General features: G+C 39.5%; 1 protein-coding gene across 3 annotated transcripts in view; it reads left to right on the top strand.

Moving 5' to 3' along the window:
• The first annotated feature begins 1,288 nt into the window (after positions 1-1,288).
• The window catches only part of bahd1 (bromo adjacent homology domain containing 1), a 42,357-nt gene continuing 20,091 nt past the window's right edge, over positions 1,289-23,554 (top strand). Inside the window, exon 1 of one of the 3 annotated variants that reach the window (XM_037746484.1) lies at positions 1,289-1,681. The gene's annotated coding sequence lies outside the window, so the exon portion shown is untranslated. Of the gene's footprint in view, positions 1,682-15,836; positions 16,045-19,915; positions 20,140-23,554 lie in introns of those variants that run through there. The other 2 variants (XM_037746485.1, XM_037746486.1) reach the window with 2 other exon arrangements.

The following is a 23,554-nucleotide window of genomic DNA, read 5'->3' as shown; positions in this document are numbered from 1 at the left end:
CAGTCATTTGATCTATAAATACTATAGAAACATTGTTTATAGCTGATTTAAAGACTTGTTTAAAGGCACATTCCCGTTGGTGTAACATTTATGGATGTTAGGGCTGTCCTTGACCAAAGAAAGTCGACTAACACACACGATTTTGTCGACTAATCGATAAATTGATTTAATCTAGGGCTGCAACTAACGACTATTTTCATTGTCGATTAATATGTTGATTATTTTCTTGATTAATCGTTTAATTGTTTGGTCTATAAAATGTCAGGAAATGGTGAGATTTGGGTTAGAAAACAGAGCCATGAAGAGGTACAGAAGTCTAGTTTTCTTTCTGAACACTTGAATTACAATATGCTGAAAGGTTATTACGGATTTTTTTGCCTAATGATGCCAAAAAAATTCTGCCTACTGCAGCTTTAAACCGTGACAACCAAAAGTTGAGGACCAATTTCTGCACATACAGTATACTGTATTCACTACTGTAAGCCCATAAAGTCTAAATCCTGTGTTATGACATAAAATGATATTAAAACAGAAAGTCACACATAAGAACCACATCAGTAGCTCCAGGAGGCTCCATGCAGTCACATGTCAGAGCAGGTTTTGGTTCATGAGCCACAGATCTGTTCATTGAGAGCTGCCAGGGTTAACACAAGTGTCAAAAGAAACAGGGCTTAAAGACATGGCTTAAAGCCATGTTGAGATCAGTTGAGGAAATACCAAGCACCGCCCACCAACCGTAGCACAGCCAATAGGAACGCTCTCTCTCTGAAATGACCTGTGATTGGTCAAAGTCTCCCATCACGGGTTAGATTTTTTAAAGCCTGAAAACAGAGCCATGAGGAGGTGCAGAAGTCTAGTTTTCTTTCTGAACACTTGAATTACAATATGCTGAAAGGTTATTATGGATTTTTTGCCTAATGATGCCAAAAAAATTCCGCCTACTGCAGCTTTAAACCGTGACAACCAAAAGTTGAGGACCAATTTCTGCACATACAGTATACTGTATTCACTACTGTAAGCCCATAAAGTCTAAATCCTGTGTTATGACATAAAATGACACTGTATTAAAACAGAAAGTCACACATAAGAACCACATCAGTAGCTCCAGGAGGCTCCATGCAGTCACATGTCAGAGCAGGTTTTGGTTCATGAGCCACAGATCTGTTCATTGAGAGCTGCCAGGGTTAACACAAGTGTCAAAAGAAACAGGGCTTAAAGACATTAACTAGGTGAAAGCCATCTGTCCCTCTCAGTGGGTGGTGGACGGTGCTGACATGTGGACGCCGTGGCCCTTTAAGAAACTCCATGTTTTCGCTACATGATGCGTCAACATAAAAAAGCGGATGATGCTGTTATGTAAAAACACGCTGAAGTGAGTTTTGCAGGGAGCTTTTTGCTGAACTGAACTGAACTGTACGCTTTGCAACAGCAGCACGCCTTCGCTTCTTCCTCGTCTCTTACACTGGGATTGTGGTTTTTAAAGTGAAGCCACTGGGAGGAGGGTTGGGGCGCAGTTTGGAGAGAAGAAGCAGAAGAAGAAGAAGAGAAAAGGATTCAACATGAGTCTCTGTTTTCCTCCTTCACATGCGGGCAGCGTACACCTGACGCATCGCTCTCTCGTCCTGAGGAACTGATCCTCCTTTCGTCTAATAATCAGGATATATTACAGCCTGCAGAGCTGGTAAGATATAAAACACACACACAAACACACAAACACACCGTGATCGCTTCTCTCCGGCTAAAACTGAAAGTATGAGGCAGGACGGCCGGGTGTATCAGCTAGAAAACAGATCCTTTCCTTTATCTGTAAACACATGAGAGGAAACTTTTGTTACTTATTGCTTCCTCTGAGTCCGTAAAGAGACTCCTCCACACAGCTCGGGATCGCTACAAAATGTCACTCGCTTCTGCAGCTTCTGTCGGAGTTACACGGAGTTTAGTGTCGGGTTTACTGTCACATTTAAGGTTGTTAGTTGGAGATGCAAAGATGTTTAGAGGCATTAAAAAGGTCCCTGTTGTTGTTTCTTTATAGGATCTATAGAGCTGAATGTATAGATGATTAATTAATCAATTAGTTCACTGAGTCGTCCAGCTTCTCAAATGTGGATATTTGCTGCTTTTCTGTCATAATAAACTGAATATTTTTGTTTTTTTGGGGCCTAACTAGGCTACATTTACTCAAATACTTCACTTAAAGCTGCAGTAGGAAGAATATTTTTGTCTTCATTTGGCAAAAAACTCCATAATAACCTATCAGCATGTTGTAATTCAAGTGTTCAGAGAGAAAACTAGACTTCTGTACCTCCTCATGGCTCTGTTTTCAGGCTTTAAAAAAATCTAACCCGTGACAGGAGACTTTGACCAATCACAGGTCATTTCAGAGAGAGAGTGTTCTTATTGGCTGTGCTCCAGCTGGTGGGCGGTGCTTGGTATTTCCTCAACAGATCTCAACATGGCTGTCACATCACAAACTTTCTCATTTTACAGCTAAACAGTACACTACAAGATGTTTCTGCAAACATTTGAGTCCAGAAATAGGCATAACAGTAACAGAATATTTATTAATATTTGATCAGCGTTGCCTAGTTTGACCATTTGATCGGAGTTTGCGAGTGATTGACAGCTGCTCAGCGACGGCAAGACTCCAGCTCGGCTCTGATTGGTTGTTTTCCTCCGGTCTGTGTCAGCATGTTGTAATTCAAGTGTTCTGAGAGAAAACTAGACTTCTGCACCTCCTCATGGCTCTGTTTTCAGGCTTTAATAAATCTAGCCCGTGATGGGAGACTTTGGCCAATCACAGGTCATTTCAGAGAGAGCGTTCCTATTGAGCGCTCTTATTGGCTGTGCTCCGGCTGGTGGGCGGTGCTTGGTATTTCCTCAACTGATCTCAACATGGCTGCCCTTCTCGGGCTAAAACTGAAAGTGTGAGGCAGGACGGGCATCGAGCTCCTCTGACCAGGTGTCAGCTATAAAACAGATCCTTTACTTTATCTGTAAACTTTGTTACTTATTGCTTCATCTGTGTCCGTAAAGAGACTCCTCCACACAGCTCGTGATCGCTACAAAATGTCACTCGCTTCTGCAGCTTCTGTCGGAGTTACACGGAGTTTAGTCTCGGGTTTACTGTCACGTTTAAGGTTGTTAGTTGGAGATGCAAAGATGTTTAGAGGCATTAAAAAAGTCCCTGTTGGTATTTTACTGGTTGTTTCTTTATAGGATCTATAGAGCTGAATGTATAGATGATTAATTAATCAATTAGTTCACTGAGTCGTCCAGCTTCTCAAATGTGGATATTTGCTGCTTTTCTGTCATAATAAACTGAATATTTTTGTTTTTTTGGGGCCTAACTAGGCTACATTTACTCCAATACTTCACTTAAAGCTGCAGTAGGAAGAATATTTTTGACATCGTTTGGCAAAAAACTCCATAATAACATATCAGCATGTTGTAATTCAAGTGTTCAGAGAGAAAACTAGACTTCTGCTCCTCCTCATGGCTCTGTTTTCAGGCTTTAATAAATCTAGCCCGTGATGGGAGACTTTGGCCAATCACAGGTCATTTCAGAGAGAGCGTTCCTATTGAGCGCTCTTATTGGCTGTGCTCCGGCTGGTGGGCGGTGCTTGGTATTTCCTCAACTGATCTCAACATGGCTGCCCTTCTCGGGCTAAAACTGAAAGTTTGAGGCAGGACGGGCATCGAGCTCCTCTGACCGGGTGTCAGCTATAAAACAGATCCTTTCCTTTATCTGTAAAAACATGAGAGGAAACTTTTGTTACTTATTGCTTCATTTGAGTCGTCGTAAAGAGACTCCTCCACACAGCTCGTGATCGCTTACTGGTTGTTTCTTTATAGGATCTATAGAGCTGAATGTTGAGCCGATTAATCAATTAGTTAAGTGAATCGTTCCATAATTCTAAAATCTAACCCGTGACGTGAGACTTTGACCAATCACAGGTCGTTTCAGAGAGAGAGAGCGTTCCTATTGGCTGTGCTCCGGCTGGTAAGCGGTGCTTGGTGTTTCCTCAACTGATCTCAACTTGGCTGCCTTGTCACAAACTTTCTCATTTTGCAGCTAAACAGTACACTACAAGATGTTTCTGAAAACATTTGAGGAGAGAAATAGGCATTATAGTAACAGAATATTGATTCATATTTGATCAGCGCCGCCTAGTATGATCGTTTGATCGGAGTTTGCGAGTGATTGACAGCTGCTCAGAGACGGCAAGGCTCCAGCTCGGCTCTGATTGGTTGTTTTCTCTGGTCTGTGAAATCTTGCAGATGCCGTTAGGAGCACCGGAGGACACAGAAGCAGATGATTTTTTTCAGATTACCTGTCTCATGCACTACTGTCAGGATACAGTGACTGTTTTATAAATCTCCTTATATGTTAATGCTTCAGTAATAATAATCCAATAACAGAATGTATGATGATAGAAAACTGTCATGGGCCATTCATAATGACTACTTTTAATACTTTAATTTGCAGATAATATTTGTGTGATTCCCAAGTGGGGAAAAGGGACTGATTGATTTACAGCCTTTAATAGTGCGTAAGGAAAACACATAGTTGACCTAGAGCAGTTGTACAAATTATGAGTTGGATAATTGGTTGGATAATGGATCCAAGTGCCACACCCCGTATGAGCACATCAGGAACAAGACAACACAGATATATCTGAAAGGTACAAAAAGTACAAGTACTGAATCGATCAAGTGTAATGAATGTTTGAAAGTCATCTCAGCATGTAGACAACATGTGTGCTGCTGCAGTTTATGAAGGATTTTATGGTGTATTTATTACCAGTATGTGGATTAGTGGTGCAACGGTTCAACAGGCCCACGGTTTGGTTTGTATGCGGGTTTTTGGGTCACTGTTTCGGTTTGTTTTGCACATTAGGGAGAAGAAAAACAATCAATGTGTTTCAACTCCGAAATATATACATAGATTGATTGATAGTAATGAATAATATTTCTGTATTATATGAAGCCATAACACGGGTTTTATACATGAAATAAGGCAGACTACTTAATGGTCAAGTAGGCCTATGCTCAGATAGTTGCCTCTTCTACGTCTCTGACACCTCGTCAAATAATTCAAAGGCATATATTTAATCTTTGCGCGACGGGTCAACAAGCCCACGGTCATGAACGGTTTGTTTTTTTACGTGGATGTGGATGTGGATGTGGATGTGTGTATGTATTGTTATTGCTGCACAACAGTTTCCCTTCGGGATAAATAAAGTTTTATCTAATCTTATCTAAAGTATTTGGCGTCTACCACAGCAGAAAAACAGCCTAGACAACCAGGAGACAGTGTTGGGTGGTTTTATAGTGTCATGATGAACCAGTCTGTCTCTCAGATTGAGATAATGTGATCGAGGGAGCTGATATTATTTAGAGATGGATCACTTTTGAGGACATTTCCGTGTTTAAGGATAATGTTTTTGACCTTGCCTGCCAGAGGAGAATATCCAGTAGGTCTGTACTGGTAGCTCTTGATTTCTTAACAGAGATTCCCTATCTGTATGTACAGGGCCGTCTGATGGGGCCGAGGAGATAGATGCTGGAAACGCTCTTTCATTTCAACGGCTTTAAACCTTTCAAGAAGTGGCCAACTGGAATATTATAGATGAGCTGTTATTACTCTCAGCTTTTAAAAGTGTGTTTGTTGTAGATTATAGTCTGTTAAACTTGCAGTAGCAAAATATTTTTGGCATTATTGGGCAAAAATTTCATAATAACCTTTCAGCATATTGTAATTCAAGTGTTCTGAGAGAAAACTAGACTTCTGCACCTCCTCATGGCTCTGTTTTCAGGCTTTGAAAAATCTAGCCTGTGACTGGAGACTTTGGCCAATCACAGGTCATTTCAGAGAGAGAGAGCGTTCCTATTGGCTGTGCTCCAGCTGCATGGCGGTGCTTGGTATTTCCTCAACTGATCTCAACATGTCTGCCGGGTCACAAACTTTCTCATTTTACAGCTAAACAGTTCACTACAAGATGTTTCTGAAAACATTTTAGGCGAGAAATAGGCGTTACAGTCACAGCATATTGATTCATATTTGATCAATGCTGCCTAGTTTGACCGTTTGATCCGAGTGATGACAGCTGCTCAGAGACGGCAAGGCTCCAGCTCGACTCTGTCTGGTTGTTTTCCTCCGGTCTGTGAAATCTTGCAGATGCCATTAGGAGCACCGGAGGACACAGAAGCTCATGATTTTTTTCAGATTACCTGTCTCAGGCACTACTGTCAGGATATAGTGACCGTTTTATAAAAATACATTTTTTAAAATCATATTTACTCTATTTCTACCCACTGCAGCTTTAAGTCTAGAAAGTGCATAAAGGTGTCATGATGTTCCGTAGTAAAATACAGATTTATGTATTTCAGAAAAACAATCAGCTCTGCTCTACTACACCTCTATCCAATGATAATTGTACACCTGCTCTAGGTTGCCTGTATATAGATATATATCCATTTCGACTCTGATGAAGACAAAGAACTGACGAAATGTAAGTCTGTAAATCAATCAGTTCGCTGCTCCAGTTCCTTTTTTCCCTTTCCCTGGAACCGAGAAGCCCATGATTCAGCGGCATACCGCTGATGATGCACAGAGAACCATGTTTCAACAATACTTCTATACTTTTACTTGCAGTGGAGTATTTTCACACTGGGGTAGTTGTACCTCTACTACAGTAAAGGATCTGAATACTTCTTCCTCCACTGTTGGATGGACAAAACAAGCAATTTGAAGATTTCAGCTTTGGGCTCGGGGACGTTTTTATGAAAATTTTTCTTCTTCCACTGGCGTTTCCTAGATTATAGATTAAGTGTTTAATCAAGGAAATAATATGAGATTAATTACTAATGAAGAGTTGTGTGAGTTGCAGTCCAGCTTGGATTAAGCCGACTCCCCCCCACCTCCTGCTGTAAAAGGCCGTTGAAAAGCAGCATGCTCTGACATGACATCAGGGTTATAATGCGTGACGTACAAGTTGCCTAGTGAGTTCCTCGGTATAATGGTGTTTGTAAAGCCTCTTGTGGACAGAAACGCCTGACAATAGAGCTTCAGTTCTGGAGGTCGTGCTAGATTTGTGTCTAGTCAGTTCTCCGCAGCCTACTTTGACAGGCCCTGTCATAGCAGCATGTTGAATAGAGGTGCAGCGCCCACACGTGAGCCATAAAGCTGGATATCAATCCTGGACATAATCCCATTATTTCTGAAGAAGTGTCCTGTTGTGGCCACAGAGAGGAAGAGGAGGAGGAGGAGGGGAACATGCCTCCTGTCACCCAAACACACTGACCTCCCTGCTGTCCCAAAGGAGACAAATACTTCCTGCTCAGATACAGGCCACATGTGGTCAGAAGAAAACAACAGCAGAATTTAATAGAATAGATGTTTGCATATATGTATATTGTAAACATATTTTTCATATAATTGTCTGGTTCATCTTGCAAATGCATACAAATCTATTTCAGGAAGTGAAAACAACATCCCAGCCCAGTATGAATGCCTTTATTGTTGTAGCTGCATTGGAAAAGTACACGGACACATCCCTTTTTTCCAAAACACTTGTCACAGTCACACTGCTGTGCCCCACAGAAGCATGTTAAATATTATCTAACAGGAACTCACTGGGCCTGATTTCTTTTTGGATGCCATTCAGCACAAGCTACTAAGGGTGTTTTTTTGTAAACAAAATAACTTTTGAACTCAGTTGCTGATACGCAACTTCCTCCATTTTTCAGCAGCCTCAGCTGCAAGTCACTCATAGTGTATTACTTCATTTGGGCAATATTTGCATGGCCATGTGGCTGCTGGGCTTTGGGACACCGGCTTTATTACAACTTGGGTCTTACTTTTCTAGTTATGGCCATCATTCCTGTTGGTTATAATACCATTTCACTCACCAAGCTATTTGCTGAGATCATAGCCGGATTAACCTGCTGGGGGCCCAGAGGCAAAAATGAACTTCTGGACCCCACATTCATTTAGGAATTTGCAACATACAAGCACATACGGGGGGGTTTTAAACAGCCTACAAAAGAAACCAAAATCCTCAGTAAACATTGTAAACATGAGTTTATGATCTCAATCGCTAGTTTCAAGTCTTCTTCAATACAGCATGATGTTCATTTAGTAAATTATGGTCCCATTTAGAGTCAAATAGACCATAAAGCAGGGCATGCTTTAGGGCTTGGCTACCTTGTGATTGACAGCTCGCTCCCATGGCGTTGTCCTGTCTGGGAGTTGTCCGTGTTTTCGTCTTACAACTTTAACCCTTTCACAGTGTGTTTTCAGTTCATGATCGCTCCACCCTCTCACGTCACTTCTGGTTCCAAAAAAACATAAGATGGCGACGGCCAAAATACCAAACTCAACGCTTCAAAACATCAGTCCACAAACCAATGGGTGACGATACTGTGACTACATCCACTTCTTATATACAGTCTATGGACCAAAGCTATGGAGGACCACAAGAGTCACGTAAATAGTAATTGAGCATTTAATTGGCGTTAATAAATGTCATTAAAGGCAGGGTTGACGATGTTATCCAGTATACACTATTTGTTATATTGGTTGAAATGGTTGTTACACCCCGGCAGCGATCCATTACTTATGAGCTCTGAAAAAGGACCGGAGAAGAGCCGTCATCTGTAGCTGCTGTAATCCTGTAAAAACGTCAACCCATCACTGCCTCGCGGACCGCTTAGAAAGAACCAATCAGATGCCTCCCTACTCGTTCTCTACTCTTGGCGTGCACCAGCCTGAACTCAAAGCGCGTCGCCGAGTTTACTGAAGAATGGAAGAGAAAATGTTTTGCTGGGAGGCTACATAAAAGAAGGAAAATAAATAGTAAGATATAAATAACCTAAAAACAAAGCCCAATAAATAGCCTAAAACCTAAAATATATAACCTTAAACTTAACACTAGTGCGGAGCTCCCAACAAGTTGCCCTCCTCCTACGGCGCCATTTGACATTAGTGAGGACCTTTCATGATCAGGTAATGAAACAGGACTCACCTCAAGGCCCTTATCGTGTTATTTATTGTGTTATAATAATAATAATAATAATGAATTTTTTCTTTACAAATGTTCTTTAAAATCAGCCCAAACCAGTTGAACCCTGCCGCTTTAACCCTAAAGAGTTCTGTAACTGACTTCCAGGTTGTGCGTGCAAAAAGATTTCCTGCAATTTGGGATTATTACTGTAATTTCGGGGTGCACTCGCTTTTGGTTTCACCTCCAAATAACACGGTTTAGATAATTTAACTCAGCTGTTGACCTCATTTCCACCTGTCTGATTGTCTGACTTTGTTGTAGCGAAGTGTTCCCAGATTTCAGCAGTTACTTTGCAATAGTACAATGTTATCCTTAAAAATAGATATGATGGGGAAAACCTGAATGCTTCGTGGCTACCGTATCATTTACAGAACTTTGTACTCGTATGTCTTATAATGTGTTTCACAGTTGGATGTTAATCTGGTTTAGTTGTTTGAATATTTGAATCTTGGGTGTCTCTAGGATTAGCTGAACGCTGTAGCCTGTACTCCTCTAAAAGCCATTAGCCGGCCCCTCTCTCTCTCTCTCTCTCTCCCGGTCTCTCCTTCCCTGACTCACCCTGGCACAATGCCCGAGACACAGCTGTGAAAATTACAGGTCTGTTTCATGGAAACACAGAAGAAGAGGAGGCAGGGTTGGTGGGGAGGGGAGCAGAGACCCACAGCCCCGGCGTCAGCTGTTGGCCGGCCCACAGCTGCAGTGGATGTGGAGCTTTCAGAGCCGGGGTCTCGCTCACTCCTCACACACACTGGGATTGTTTACATGGGGTGGGAGTGTGTGTGTGTGTGGAGGGGGGGATATTAAACCCTGTTTGGCTGAGGCCGAACTGAACAGAAGCCCTCACTGTGACTGACAAACGTCAGGCTCCTTCAGTGAAAAGCACATGGCACCAAGCGTCCTTCAGTTTGGCAGATGCTAAAAGCATGACTGAGGCCCTGGCAGGTGGGCAGGCAGGCGGGCGGCCGCCCCCACCCCCCCCCCTCCTCCTCGCTCCTTCCTCCGCTGGGTTGAAAATCCAGTGACAGGCCTCCTCTATCAGAGAGTCATTGTTCATGATGATGATGACAATCTCTCTCTGTCTCCATTCTCTGTGCTATCTCAATCCATCACTCTCTTGTCTCTTGCCTCCCTCCCCCCCGGTCGCTCACACATTCTCTTAATTTTTTTCTGCTCCCTTGTTCTCGCCCCGCTCTCTCAGAAAGTCTGTGTCAAACTATGTATCTCTGAGGAGCTGTCAGGCAAAGAAAAGCTGGGTGAATGTGAAAAATTGCCCCTCTGATTTCTACTAAGTTTGACTTTTCTCCCGCTCGATGAGATGAGAGGTGTGAGATTCCCTCCCTCCGCTCCTCTCTGGTGCTTTGCTTCCATCTTTTTGAATTCAGTCTTCATCTCTCTCTCTCTCTCTCTCTCTCTCTCTCTCTCTCTCTGGCTCTTTTTTCTTTCCTCCTCTTCTCCCTCTTTGCCAGTCAGGCTGTCTGGCATCTTGCCCCGTCTCTTTGAAGAGGAACAGTAGAAGCAGATAATTACACTTCCTGTCCTGTATCTGCTCTGTAGTGCTGAACTGTCATCTCTACATCTGTAGGCCTAAACGCTGAAGCGGAGAAATAACAGCTTACTACCTGTTCTGTTGTGTAGCAAACGCAGTTACATATACAGTAGTCGTATGCTAAGTCTACAAAATCCAGCGATCATCTTCAGAATACAGACTCTCACCTACTTTTGCACCGTCAATGTCTCAGCTGTTTATTAAGTATAATCGGTGCCTCCTCATTATGTCCTATCACTTTAACCAGGCTGTTCTCATACACCGTTCAGAGCTATACCTACAGAAACTAATGCACTGTAATTTGTATATATCCCATCAATTCACAACACAAAACAATGACAAATATTGTCCAGAAAACCCTCACAGGTACTACATTTAGCATAAAACAATATGCTCAAATCATAACAAGGCAAACTAAAACTTAATTCACATATCTTGAGGTCAGAGGTCAAAGGACCCCCTTTGAAAATGGCCATGCCAGTTTTTCCTCGACAGAATTTAGTGCATGTTTGGAGCGTTATTTAGCCTCCTTTCAATAGTTTCATATGATGCCAGTATCTTCATTCTGGCTTTAAAACTGAGTCCGCTACAACCTCCGAAAGATCGATTGTATTAATATGATAAAGAAATTAGCGACGTTAAAATGAATTTGCGTTAACGTGTTATTATCATGTTATTTTTGACAGTCCTAATTTATATCTATTTGTTTTTGTGCTTAATTCCCCAAAAATTCGATTTTCCTGTATTGTCTTATTTCTAACAGAAATTATTAGTTTTATTTTTCTAAACTCTCCCTTAAAAAAACTGTTTAAACTTACACAAACAATATCTTGTATGAAGTTATCACGCAAACTGACCGTCGTTTACCACATTGTTGCCACCAGCCACGCATGACACAAATACCTCTCGTTCACACACACATTCTTTTAGAAAGCATTGGTCAACATACACACTAGTCAGCCTTGTGTGACAATGACAGGTCGCTGCAGCGGTTAGCCTGCTGAATGACTTCACTAGATTACGTGTGACTCATCGCATTGAAAACATGTTTTCTCTTCAATGTCACACTGCTGTAACCTTCCCATCACCTCCTCGCCTGCTGTATTGTGAAACTGACAGTAAACATTTTGCCTCACATTCATGAACACTGCCAGGACATTTTCAACAGGTGTGATGCTGCAGCTTCTTATGACTAAATACACCACATTCGCAGGCGCTTTAGGGATTTGGATGTTGATTACATCTTCGGTGCATTATCAAATTGACCAACCACTATTTGCTACCTTGATAGCGCCTACACCTTGGCTGGCTGTTCTCTTACACTGTCCGTAGCTATATCTACGGAAAATAATGCACTGTAATTCGTATATATATACCACACAAAATCACTTTGTACATAATCTACATAAACATGAACCAGGAAGTATAAAGAGTGGCAAACAATGTGTAGGGAGGAGGTCAGGGTGGATGGGTGGGTAAAAAAAACAGACTTTCCCCCAGGAGATCGGTGTTCATATCCAGCGTGAAACCAGAAGTCAACGTTGATTTATTTGTCACGTAACTTCCGTACTTAAGTTACGCCACTTCCTGAGTTATTTTAACCCAAACCACGATCTGTTCCTAAACCTAACTAAGCAGTTTTGTTGCCTAAACATAACCAAGTTGATATTTTTTCTAAACCTATGAAGGTTTTTACTAAAAATGATTAACTTCTTATCCATATATTTACCATAGCGTGATATTTACGGAAGAAAGAAAAGATGTCTGCCGGCTGTGATTGGTTGTTCCTTGTCACATGACATGCGGTGCACGCTATTAACTATTTATGCCTTGGGGTGCAGCGTGTCGCTTGCGCCGACGTTTGAGCGCCCCTGCTGTACATCTACATTGACAGCAATGGTTTTGAGCGTGCAAAGGACGTGGCATGTGAACGGGCCCTTTCCCTGATATTCTTACCCTAACCCTAACCAATCTCACTCCTAATGCCTAAACCTAACCAACCCAACCAACGAAGGCAACGAGCAGAGTGGGGCGGCTCTTGCTTTTCACCATAGCAGGATTTGTAATTTAGTGTACGGCTGTAGAGCAGCAAATCTTTATTTTTCATGGATTCAACTTTTCAATGCAAATCCAAACAGTGCACCAACTGTGCGTTGTTTAAAATCACAGAGAAGACTTCACATTGTTGATATTCTTTCTCCATGTGAAAAGAAGAGTTTGCAGACTTGTTTCTTTTATATAAAGAATCTTTCAGTCCAAGAACACGCCGTATATATTTTTGTAACCTTTTACAGTGTACTCTGTAACGTGTACTGACGCTGTGGCAGCTGGAGGGCGGCTGGTCCGCAGCAGAATCTGAGCTCTGACTTTTCAGGCAGGGGCAAGCAGAGAAAGAGATCAATATAGTATTACGGTGTTATTTCACTCTTCCCCCGATGCTATCTCTCCACCTTCAGAATGAAAAATTCATCATCTTCAGTAAATATCTCCTGAGATGAGGAGTTTCTGGGGCGAAAGATTTTGTTGAATGGAGGTACACAAGGCCAAATGTAGATCAGTTTGGAGATATCTGAGGTGAAAATGGTCTGGGACAAACACCAAGAAAAAACAAAGGACTAAGAGGGCAGCTCTTAAGAAATACTGTGGAGTTTAAAATCATATTACAGGTCTTGCTCAAGGACGGCAAGGTGTATGCCTTCCTGACACTTTTCATTAGTCCCTGTCAAGGAACCAGTGACCTTATTTTAAGAGCCCCTCTTTGCTTTTTATTCAAATATTTACCTGCGGTCTGTCTATGAGAGTTGCTATGAGAGTTGCAGTATCTGCTCTGACAATATGTTTTTATTTTATTGATTACTTCCCACACATTTTGCCTCCCACAATGTGGATTTTCTCTGGTTATTGATCATTTTTAAACCATGTCTTTTTTTAGTAATTGCTAGATTGAAATCCTTTTTTGAAAAAAAGCCCTGAACACAGAAGAATACACAGTTTGACACTTCATTTTAGTTGGTATATTGAAATTGTGATTATCAGGGATACACTCACTCTCAGTAGGGCTGGGCTATATGGAGAAAATCAAATATCACAATATTTTTAACCAGATACCTCAATATCGATATTAAGACGATGTTGTAGGATTGACTATTAGTGCTTTTACACATTTATTTATCCAATGAGATTTTTGATAAATAACAAGATAATAGAACAGCTAGAACTGTCTGGTAAGTTCAGAAAATTACATCACTTTACTGTAATGCAGCCTTTAAAACCAGGAAAAGACAACACTTCTGCCATATTATGATATCCAAAATCTAAGACAATATCTAGTCGACTAGTCATTTTGGTCTTTCTTTAGGTGATTAATCATTTTTCATGCTTTTTTCATGCTGAATTACTTATTTCCAAGAAACTTCAGAGCACATCTCTGGTAAACACAAGATCTAAAGTGGTGCTTTTGTGTAATTCTTTGTGGAAAAACTCAGTTTCACAGATCAATCGATTAAATTAGAGCTGCAACGATTAATCGATTAGTTGTCAACTATTAAATTAATCGCCAACTAGTTTGATAATCGATTAATCAGTTTGAGTAATTTTTGAAGAAAAGAAAGTGGGTCAAATTGAGTCAAAATTCTCTGATTCCAGCTTCTTAAATGTGAATATTTTCTGGTTTCTTTACTCCTATATGACAGTAAACTGAATATTTTTGAGTTGTGGACAAAACAAGACATTTGAAGGCGTCAACCTGGGCTTTGGGAAACACTGATCAACATTTTTCACCATTTCCTGACATTTAATAGACCAAACAACTAATCAATTAATCAAGAAAATAATCAACATATTAATCGACAGTGAAAATAATGGTTAGTTGTAGCCCTAGATTAAATCAATTTATCGATTAGTCGGCAAAATCGTGTGTGTTAGTCGACTAAGAATTTCTTTGGTCGAGGACAAGCCCTAACAACCATAAATATTACACCAAAGGGAATGTGCCTTTAAACAAGTCTTTAAATCAGCTATAAACAATGTTTCTATAGTATTTATAGATCAAATGACTGAATGTGTTTCATGTGAAAAGAGTTGCTTCAAGCGATTAACCTACAGATAATTATCATTATGCAATTTGCTGTTTTTTTTAAAGTTTTGTTAAAGCCCATCTCTTTTATGTAACATTTTTATGTTTTTTTTTTAACTTTAAAGCTGCAGTAGGCAGAACGTTTTTGGCATCATTGGGTAAAAACTCTATAATAACCTTTCAGCATATTGTAATTCAAGTGTTCTGAGAGAACACTTGACTTCTGCACCTCATCATGGCTCTGTTTTCAGGCTTTAAAAAGTCTAGCCCATGACGGGAGGCTCTGGCCAATCACAGGTCATTTCAGAGAGAGAGCGCTCCTATTGGCTGTGCCCCGGCTGGTGGGCGGTGCTTGGTATTTCCTCAGCTGATCTCAACATGGCTGCCTTGTTACAAACTTTCTCATTTTACAGTTAAACAGTACACCACAAGATGTTTCTGAAAACATTTGAGGAGAGAAATAGGCATTACAGTAACAGAACATTGATTCATATTTGATCAGCGCTGCCTAGTTTGACCATTTGATCAGAGTTTGCGAGTGATTGACAGCTGCTCAGAGACGGCAAGACTCCAGCTCGGCTCTGATTTGTTGTTTTCCTCTGGTATGTGAAATCTTGCAGATGCCATTAGGAGCACCGGAGGACACAGAGGCACATGATTGTCTTTCAGATTACCTGTCTCATGCACTACTGTAAGGATATAGTGACCGTTTTATAAAAATAACTTTTTTTAATCATATTTGCTCCATTTCTACCCACTGCTGCTTTAAGTCTATTATTTCTGCTTTTTATGTGTGAACTTGTACGCTGCTGTTAGGGTCAGGACTCCCTCGGAAAAGAGATTTTAAATCTCAATGGGACTATCGTAAAGGTTAAATAAAAATAATGAAATAAATGTGCTTTTAAGCGATAATTTAGATGTCCCCTTTATGTCTGTCTCATCACCAGTAGTGAGAGAGTGTGTGAGTGCTTCCTGCATGTAGGAAGCGTTTAATGGTCGCGGTCGGTGTCGTGCATCTCTCTGCAGAGTGTTGCAGTTTATTGCAGTACAGGTCAGCTCTCAGCAGTCTTTACTCCCTCAGCTTCCCCCGGTGCTCACGCCTCATTAACTCAACACACTCAGCTTGTTTACAGCTGTTAATTATACACTGCAAAGCTGATATTGATGAGGACAATCAGCATTTATCCCAATTAAGCTCCGTTCTGACTACAGCACATGCTAACTTGATAACAGAGTGGCTTTCCAATCAGTTGGTTGTTAAGAGATTGAAGCTGCTGTTTTGGTGCAGGTATTGAAGTTTTCCTGTAATTGAACATCCACTGAGTGAGTGCAGCAGCAGACTGATCATCATGGACAGCGTGAGTGTTGTGTGTGTGTCGCACTGTAACAGGCCGATGTTATGTGTGTGTTTTCTCAAGAAGAAGTAGGGTAATAAACGATGAGCAGCGACTCATCATTATTAGATTCCACGTATCATTAAGAGCAGAGGATACAGTAAATGAGACTAATTAAGAGGGATACATGCTTCTATTTTTTTGCTGTCATTAATCCGACAGGAATAAAAATCACTGGAATACTCCTTCAGGGATTTATGTTATGGATGTAATACTCATTAGAGAGTTGATCTTAATGAGGTTTATGTTGATGTATAGGGACTTAATGTGCTATATAAGTTTCTTATATTATGATCATAGTTTATAGTGTTTATTATAAGGCTCCAACTAAGGATTATTTTCATTATTGATTGATGTATTATTATTAAAATAGTCCATAAAATGTCAGCAAATAGTAACAAAGGCCCATCACAGCTTCTCAGAGCCCAATAAGACTTCAAATGTCTTATATCGTCAGACTAACAGACCAAAACACGACAATATTCAGTTTAATATGATAGAAGACAAGAAACTATTACAGTTGGTTCCGGTTTGAAAGCTGGGAGCGGCAGCTCACGAGGGACAGCGTTCATCCAATCAGGCGCCTTGTGTCTAGTAACAGCCCATCAAGCGTCCAATGCTGGGAAGCGAGGCGATCCCTCGCGATAAAAAACGCCACTGTGGACATTTACCATTATAGTCAGTTATCTATTAGTATACATTAGTATTATAGTTCAGTAATTTCCCTTAATTTAGGTCTATTATATTATTATTATGTTAATTACAAAATTAGTTATATTAAATGAATAATATTAGATTAATTTATTATTATTATTTTTTTCCTTATCAAGAGAAGACGATACAGTAAATGAGCCTAATGAAGAAAAACAGTCACTTACTGTATATTATGGATGTAGTGCTCATTAGTGAGTGATCTTAATGGTGTTTATGTTGCTGGTAGGCCTATAGTGACTTAACATGAGTTTATAGTAATAATTTTCATATACTGTATAATCATAATTCACAGTCTATACTTCTACTTCTATACTTTATTAGTATTTATTGACTTTTTAAACATTTAGTGGTGAGTTAACAGTCATGTTTAGCCCTATATAACAGTCCTATAGGACCTATTTTTCTTACTGTTTGTAGTCCGCTGTCTGTGTATTATTATTATTATTATTATTATTATTATTACTTATTTTTTTCTCAATACATTCGTATTATAGTTTAATGATTATTTTCCTTAATTTAGGTCTATTCTTATTTTCCTAATTAAGAGAACATGATACAGTAAATGAGCCTAATTTAGAAAACCAATCACTGAAATACTCCTTTAGGGATTTACTGTATATTATGGATGTAGTGCTCATTAGTGAGTGATCTTAATGGTGTTTTTAGAGAGAGTTTATATTAATAGTTTGTTGTTTTGTATATAGGCTATTTTGTATATTGGCACTAACAGCCCTATAAGGACATATTTTTCTTATAATTAGTCAGCTGTCTGTATTATTAGCCTACTATTACTTATTTTTTTCTCAATTTATTTTCTTGAAGCTCATTTTAGTGTCAAACTTCTCTATTTCTGAGATGATCGCTCCTTTGCTGACCTTTATATTTTTAAGAAGTGGTGGAAGTTTGGTAATTTCCAGTGGGATGTTTTTGCGCTGGACATGTTTGGCACTAACAGCCCTATAGGACCTATTTTTCTTATAGTTAGTCAGCTGTCTGTGTATTATTAGCCTACTATTACTTTTTTTTTCTCAATTTATTTTCATGATGTATGAAGCTCATTTTAGTGGCAAACTTCTCTATTTCTGAGATGATTGCTTCCTTGCTGACCTTTATATTTTTAAGATTTTTTTGTTGTTCCCAAAGTACAGACTGAATTGGGAAAGAAAGCTTTTAGGTTTTCGGCACCTACTGCTTGGAATAATGTACAATCTGATCTTCAAAACTTAGTTACCTTGAATGAGTTTAAGGTCTCTGGTGAAATCGCTGCAGTCCAGGTTGTCTGTGTGCAAGTGTTTTGTATGAACAAGTTTTATAATGTTGTCTTGTTACTTTCACTATAACTGTCTTGCTGCTATCTTGGCCAGGTCTCCCTTGTAAAAGAGATCTTTGATCTCAGTGGGACTAACCTGGTTAAAGAAAGGACAATAAATAAATAATATTTTTAAGAAGTGGTGGAAGTTTGGTAATTTCCAGTGGGATGTTTTTGCGCTGGACATGTTTGGCACTAACAGCCCTATAGGACCTATTTTTCTTATAGTTAGTCAGCTGTTTGTGTATTATAAGCCTACGATTACTTTTTTTTTTTCTCAATTTATTTTCCTGATGTTTGAAGCTCATTTTTGTGGCAAAACTTCTCTATTTCTGAGATGACCACTCCTTATTGCTGACCTTTATATTTTTAAAAAGTGGTGGAAGTTTGGTAATTTCCAGTGGGACGTTTTTGCAGGACCTATTTTTCTTATAGTTAGTCAGCTGTCTGTGTATTATTAGCCTACTATTACTTTTTTTTTTTGTTTCAATTTATTTTCTTGATGTTTGAAGCTCATTTTAATGGCAAACTTCTCTATTTCTGAGATGATCCTTATATTTTTAAGAAGTGGTGGAAGTTTTGGTAATTTTCCAGTGGGATGTTTTTGCTATAGAGCTATAAAATGATGATGGTATAAAAAAATAAATAATACATATTTCTTTTATGGATGTAAAAAAAAAACTCCCCAGTGGTGATTGCGGACCCAGTTAAGTCCCTGCATGCATATTATGGATGTAGTGCTCATTAGTGAGTGATATTAATGGTGTTTTATTGCTGATATAGGAATATAGAGTTTAGTGGTGAGTTGACAGTCATGTTTGGCACTAACAGCCCTATTGGACCTATTTTTCTTATAGTTAGTCAGCTGCCTGTATTATTAGCCTACTATTACTTTTTTTTTTTTTTTGTTAATTTACTTTCTTGATGTTTGAAGCTCATTTTAGTGGCAAACTTTTGCAAAAATTTCTGAGATGACCTTTATATTTTTAAGAAGTGGTGGAAGTTTGGGTAATTTTCCAGTGGGATGTTTTTGCTATAGAGCTATAAAATGATGATGGTATAAAAAAATAAATAATACATATTTCTTTTATGGATGTAAAAAAAAAACTCCCCAGTGGTGATTGCGGACCCAGTTAAGTCCCTGCATGCATATTATGGATGTAGTGGTGTTTTATTGCTGATATAGGAATATAGAGTTTAGTGGTGAGTTGACAGTCATGTTTGGCACTAACAGCCCTATTGGACCTATTTTTCTTATAGTTAGTCAGCTGTCTGTGTATTAGTAGCCTATTATTACTTTTTTTTTTTTTTTTAATTTACTTTCTTGATGTTTGGAGCTCATTTTAGTGGCAAACTTTTGCAAGAATTTCTGAGATGACCTTTATATTTTTAAGAAGTGGTGGAAGTTTGGTAATTTCCAGTGGGACGTTTTTGCAGGACCTATTTTTCTTATAGTTAGTCAGCTGTCTGTGTATTATTAGCCTACTATTACTTTTTTTTTTTTTTTTTAATTTACTTTCTTGATGTTTGAAGCTCATTTTAGTGGCAAACTTTTGCAAAAATTTCTGAGATGACCTTTATATTTTTAAGAAGTGGTGGAAGTTTGGGTAATTTTCCAGTGGGATGTTTTTGCTATAGAGCTATAAAATGATGATGGTATAAAAAAAAAAAAATAAAAATACATATTTCTTTTAGGGATGTAAAAAAAACAAACTCCCCAGTGGTGATTTTGGACTCAGTTTCGTCCTGATTGCATGCATCATATTATGGAGGGATGTCCCGGTGCAGCGGCTGAATGTGAATGTGAATGCAGGCAGCGCATGAATATTATCTCCAGCATGCCACTTCGGAAGTAGGTCACCGCTCACCGATCTGTTCACCATGTCTCCAGCTACTGAGGGCTGCTGGGTCCGCGGATCTCTCTCCAGGTCGACTACACACCGAAACTGACCAGCACGAACAAGGACGGAGGAGAACTGGATCTTTATTGTTGCTTTTCATGTGTGTGTGGTTGATTTCCCGACGGGACGCGCAAGGTAATGATGAATCCTGGCTGTTAATTCCCGTCACACAGTGTGAGATGTTCCGGTATATAGCCTGCTTCTTCTAAACACGAGCTCCTGATCACATTGATGTGAACTAGCAGCAGAGCCTCGCAGTTGATCATCGAGGCTTGTTTTTAGACTCGTTCTCCTGCTGAGGAGCTTTTTTCACTTCTCATATCACAGCCTGCACTCCTGCTACTGCATGCTGTCAGATTAACACCAATCCACCACCACTACCAGCTCCAGTAGGCGTAGCTTTCCTCCTATAATCCGAGCAATAATGCTGCCTTTTAATTGCATCTTTCTTGCCTATAATATAAGCCAGATGAATGAGTGCATGTGGGTGTGTTTGTGTGCAACCTGCATGGAGGAGGAGGTGTTGGTCACTGAAATACTCCTTTAGGGATTTACTGTATATTATGGATGTAGTGCTCATTAGTGAGTGATCTTAATGGTGTTTATTGCTGATATAGGAATTTAGAGTTTATATTAATAGTTTGTAGTTTTGTATATAGACTATAATCATAATTTACAGTCTAAGTCTTAGTATGTATTGACTTTTTAAACATTTAGTGGTGAGTTGACAGTCATGTTTGGCACTATATAAAAGCCCTATAGGACCTTACTGTTTGTAGTCTGCTGTCTGTGTATTATTATTATTATTATTATTACTTATTTTTTTCTCAATTGGTATCTGTGTGTTATTAGTATTATAGTTTAATGATTATTTTCCCTAATTTAGGCCTATTCTTATTTTCCTTATTAAGAGAAGATGATACAGTAAATGAGCCTAATTTAGAAAAACAATCACTGAAATACTCCTTTATTATTAATTATTTTTTTCACTTCTCATATCACAGCCTGCCCTCACTGTTACGGCATGCTGTCAGATTAACACCGTCCACCACCACCACCACCACCACCACTACGAGCTCCAGTAGGCGTAGCTTTCCTCCTATAATCCGAGCAATAATGCTGCCTTTAATTTCATTTTTTCGTGCCTATAATATAAGCCAGATGAATGAGTGCATGTGGGTGTGTTTGTGTGCAACCTGCATGGAGGTGGAGGTCACTGAAATACTCCTTTAGGGATTTACTGTATATTATGGATAGTTTAGTATATATATATATATATATATATATATATATATATATATATAATCACAATTTACAGTCTAAGTCTTAGTATCTATTGACTTTTTAAACATTTAGTGGTGGGTTGACAGTCATGTTTGGCACTAACAGCCCTATAGGACCTATTTTTCTTATAGTTAGTCAGCTGTCTGTGTATTATAAACCTACTATTACTAATTTTTTTCTCAATTTATTTTCTTGAAGCTCATTTTAGTGGCAAACTTCTCTATTTCTGAGATGATCGCTCCTTTTGCTGACCTTTTTATATTTTTAAGAAGTGGTGGAAGTTTTGGTAATTTTCCAGTGGGATGTTTCTTTGCGCTGGACACTAAAATAGAGCTGTAATATGGTGATGGCATAAAAAATATATATATATTCTTTTTAAAAATCCCCCGGTGGTGATTGCGGACTCAGTTTAGTCCATGCATGTATATTAAGGATGTAGTGCTCATTAGTGAGTGATCGTTATGGTGTTTATGTTGCTGGTAGGCCTATAGTGACTTAACATGAGCTTATAGTAATATTTTTTATATACTGTATAATCATAATTCACAGTCTATACTTCTACCTCTATACTTTATTAGTATTTATTGACTTTTTAAACATTTAGTGGTGAGTTGACAGTCATGTTCGGCCCTATAGAACCTATTTTTCTTACTGTTGCATGCTGTCCGATTAACACCAATCCACCACCACCACTACGAGCTCCAGTAGGCGTAGCGTTCCTCCTATCATCCGAGCAATAATGCTGCCTTTAATTGCATTTTTCTTGCCTATAATATAAGCCAGATGAATGAGTGCATGTGGGTGTGTTTCTGTGCAACCTGCATGGAGGAGGAGGTGTTGGTCACTGAAATACTCCTTTAGGGATTTACTGTATATTATGGATGTAGTGCTCATTAGTGAGTGATCTTAATGGTGTTTATGTTGCTGGTAGGCCTATAGTGTCTTAACATGAGTTTATAGTAATAGTTTTTATATACTGTATAATCATAATTCACAGTCTATACTTCTACTTCTATACTTTATTAGTATTTAATGACTTTTTAAACATTGAGTGGTGAGTTGACAGTCATGTTTGGCCCCACAGCCTGCACTCCTGCTACGGCATGCTGTCAGATTAACTCCAATCCACCACCACCACTACGAGCTCCAGTAGGCGTAGCTTTCCTCCTATAATCCGAGCAATAATGCTGCCTTTAATTGCATTTTTTCTTGCCTAATATAAACCAGATGAATGAGTGCATGTAGGTGTGTTTGTGTGAAACCTGCATGGAGGTGGTGGTGGCGTTGGTGGTGGAGGATGGTTCGTGTTGGTGGAGGATTGTTGAACTGCTGATTTAGCTCCAGGAAAGTGGACTCGTGGTGATATGCACTATCTGAACACACACACACACACAAACACACACAGAGAGAGACAGAGAGAGAGCTCAGATTCCTGAGAGCTCCTGCAGCCTCGGGGCTTTCTCTCTCATGATGACAGCTCTACACCATGTCCGTCCTCTGAATGAGTCTGTGTGGCAGCTCAGACACATCCTCCTCCTCATCAAACTATACAGCCAGTTAAACATGCAGGAGGACACACACTAGTACTATTATTAAGTGGCTTTTTATGTGTCAATTACGCTCCATTTTACTTTAAATTGCATTAATGTGTAAAGAAGGGTTCTTTTAATATCTATAAGTTTCCATTTGATCTTCTAAATCAGACCCAATCTGGGGGTCCCAGGATAGGAGATGAAGGGTCACAAGATAATTCAAAGCGATAAGAAGGGAAAATTAAAGTGATAGTTCAGGTGTTTTGAAGTGGGACACCTAAAGCTCCGGTGGGTGTAGGTCTTCCTCAATAAAACTATTGATATTTAATGTCTTTCTAATATGCGCAAGTGCTTCAAAACTATTATAGTCTTAATTCATTATTATTATACCCCCGGGACAACGTAGTCGGGGGTATATAGCACTCCGCGTGTCCGTCCTTCTGTCCGTCTGTGCGTCACACTTTTGTTTCTGGAGCAGAACTCGGAAACTGTTTGACTTAGGGACTTCAAATTTGGTATGGAGGTTGACAGTGTGGTTTAGTTTTGTGGTTTAGTTGTGCCGTTTGGGGGTTAGAAGTCCAGGTTGCCCAACATTTTTTACAATTTTGGCCAAAAACTGTGATTTTTTTCGACTTCAGTTTCGTTTCCGGAGCAGAACTTGTTCCATTACTTCCAAAAAGGCAAAACCTTTGGCCCTACTTTAGTAGGGGTCAAGCAGTGAGCGTGGGTATGTG

Source organism: Sebastes umbrosus, chromosome 16 (genome assembly GCF_015220745.1).
Source record: "Sebastes umbrosus isolate fSebUmb1 chromosome 16, fSebUmb1.pri, whole genome shotgun sequence".
In the NCBI taxonomy this organism is placed as follows: Eukaryota; Metazoa; Chordata; class Actinopteri; order Perciformes; family Sebastidae; genus Sebastes; species Sebastes umbrosus.
The sequence above is the reverse complement of the archived record's forward strand: the minus strand, read 5'-3'. Positions and strand labels throughout refer to the sequence as shown.